Source organism: Humulus lupulus, chromosome 9, assembly GCF_963169125.1.
Source record: "Humulus lupulus chromosome 9, drHumLupu1.1, whole genome shotgun sequence".
NCBI lineage: Eukaryota > Viridiplantae > Streptophyta > Magnoliopsida > Rosales > Cannabaceae > Humulus > Humulus lupulus.
The window spans coordinates 105969326-105972459 of NC_084801.1; positions in this window are offsets into that span (position 1 = coordinate 105969326).

The window sequence follows — 3134 nt, forward strand, 5'->3', positions numbered from 1 at the left end:
CAATATATTTCCTAAATTTCCGAAAATACCCCAGGCTTCCCCAAGCCGAGTATTAATCCATGCTGTGACTATTTCGCCAATGCATTCACTAGGGCCGTCTTGAGCCATATGCTGCAAATATATCCACATAATAATGTGGTCTCAATAATTTCTCACATATAACCACATTTATTCCCTCAATGGGCCAAAATTACAAATATGCCCTTATAAGCTAGAAAGGGCCCACATGCATAATTAATATTAATAAACATGCTTATCACATATCGACATAATTATATAATCATGCATGCCACATAATCATGCATTTAATCATAATCATACATAATCACACATATACCAATTATGCCCTCCCGACACACTATTCAAGGCCCTTAAGCCTTATTAGTCACTACAAGAAAAAATGCTTTTAATAACACCGAAAATGTGTTATCAAAACATAACATAACACTTTTTGATATGTTAAGACCGACTATGTTATCGTAGGTCAAGGTACTTTACATAACACTTTATCATTGCTATACAAATGTGTTATTATACTGTCAATGATAACACACTTTCTGTGTTATTTTAATATATAGATAAGTGTTTAATTATGTTTTTTATAGTCGATTATATAACACATTTCAATACTTATAAATTTGTGTTATACTACACTTTAGTATAACACATTTTTTTGTATAACACTAGTGATTTTGGGTCGTTACAACTATCCCCTCCTATAGAGAACATCGTCCTCGAAATTTACCTGAATTACTCGGGATACTAGTCCAGCATCGCTGATTCAAGCTCCCAGGTCACTTCCTCGACCTTGCTATTCCTCCATAACATTTTTACTAGAGGAATCGTCTTGTTCCGTAGAACCTTGTCTTTCCTGTCTAAGATCTAAACTTGTCGCTCCTCATAAGATAAACTGTTTGTAGTTCTAAGTCCTCATATTTCAACACATGAGTCGTATTTGAGACATACTTCCGAAGCATAGAAATATGGAATACGTCATGAACTCCCGATAATGATGGTGGCAGTGCTAATTTATAGGCCAGCTGCCCGATCCTCTCCAGGATCTCAAAAGGTCCAATGAATCTAGGGCTCAACTTGCCCTATTTCCCAAACCTTCTAACCCCTCGCAGTGGTGAGACTCGAGGAAACACGTGGTCCCCTACCTGGAACTCCACGTCCCTACGCTTAGGATCAGCGTAGCTTTTCTGTTTGCTCTGTGAAGCGAGCATTCGATCTCAAATCTTCTCGATAGCCTCATTATTCTTCTAAACTATGTCCAGTCACAAATAATTCCTCTCACACATCTCATCCCAATGAATGGGCGATCTACACCTCCACCCATATAACATCTCATATGGAGCTACTCCAATCGTTGATTGATAACTGTTGTTGCACCAAAACTCAATCAACAGGAGAAACTTACTCCAAGATCCTTCAAAGTCTATCACACATGCCCTGAGCATGTCCTCTAGTACCTGAATCGTCCTCTCAAACTATCCATCAGTCTGAGGATGAAAGGTCATACTGAACTTCAACTGAGTCCCCATAGCCCTTTGCAATCCACCCCAAAACATGGAAGTAAAGATAGGATCCCGATCTGATACTATAGACTTGGGAACCCCATGGAGACGTACAATCTCCCTCACATACAGCTCTACTTACTGATCCACAGTATAAGTCGTCTTTATTGGTAGAAAGTGAGTTGACTTGGTGTACCTGTCTACTATCACCCACACCGAGTCATGTAGCCCCACTGTCCCAGGTAAACCTCCCACAAAATCAATCATAATATTTTCCCATTTACACTCGGTAATACCCAAAGGTTGTAGCAACCCCGCTAGTTGCTGATGCTCAGCCTGCACCTGCTGATAGGTCAAATACCTGACCACGTACTCCACCACATCCTTTTTCATCCCGGGCCACCAATACAACGTCCGTAGATCTTGATACATCTTAGTGGTGCCTGGATGGAGTGAGTACGATGTAGAATGGGATTCATCCAATATCTCACAACTAATCCTCATATTAGTCGAAACACATATCCGACCCTGATACAGTAGTAAACCAACCTTAGAGATGGAATAGTCCTTAGCCACTCCTGCTAAGATATTCCCTCTAACTTCCAGCAACCGTGCATCTACTAACTGACCCTCCTTAATTTGCTCCAGTAGGATCAACTGCAAAGTAATCTTGGCCAACCAGCCCAACACCAATTCTATCTTCGCTCTAGACATCCCCTCTGCCAAATTCTCTCGATATCTGAGTAGAACTAAACAATTGTCCTGGGCCTCTCCGGCTCAATGCATCCGCCACGACACTGGCTTTCCCTGGGTGGTAAAGAATGTCACAATCATAGTCCTTCACCAACTCCACCCAACGCCTCTGCCTCTAGTTCAGGTCCTTCTGGGTGAAGAAGTACTTCAAACACTTGGGATCGGTATATATCTCGCACTTCTCTCCATACACATAATGCCACCACACCTTCAGTGCGAATACCACCGCTTCCAATTCCAAATCATGGGTAGGGTACCGCTGCTCATATACCTTCAGCTGTCGTGATGCATAAGCTATAATCTTCTTATTCTGCATCAACACACAGCCCAGTCCCAGTCTTGATGCGTCACAATATACCACAAACTTTCCTCCTTCCGAAGGAAGACTCAACACAGGTGCTAAAATCAGTCGTCGCTTCAATTCCTGAAAGTTGTTCTCACACCTATCTGACCAGACGAACCTCAAATTTTTTTGTGTCAATTCTATCATCGGTGTAGCAATCTTCGAGAACCCTTCCACATATCGCCTATAATATCCTGCTAACCCAAGGAATCTCCTAACCTCTGAGGCGTTCCTTGGCCTAAGCCAATCTCTCACTGCCTCCACCTTAGACGGATCCACCTTAATCCCATCCTCCCTAACAATATGTCTAAGGAATGTCACTTCTGGTGGCCAAAACTCACACTATTTAAATTTGGCATACAACAGATGCTCTCTCAACTTCTGCAAGACTTGTCAGAGATGTTGTTCTTGCACTGCCTCTGAACTAGAGTATACTAGGATGTCATCGATGAAGACAATCACAAACTAATCTAAGAAGTCCTTGAATACCTTGTTCATTAGGTCCATGAATGCTATCGGGG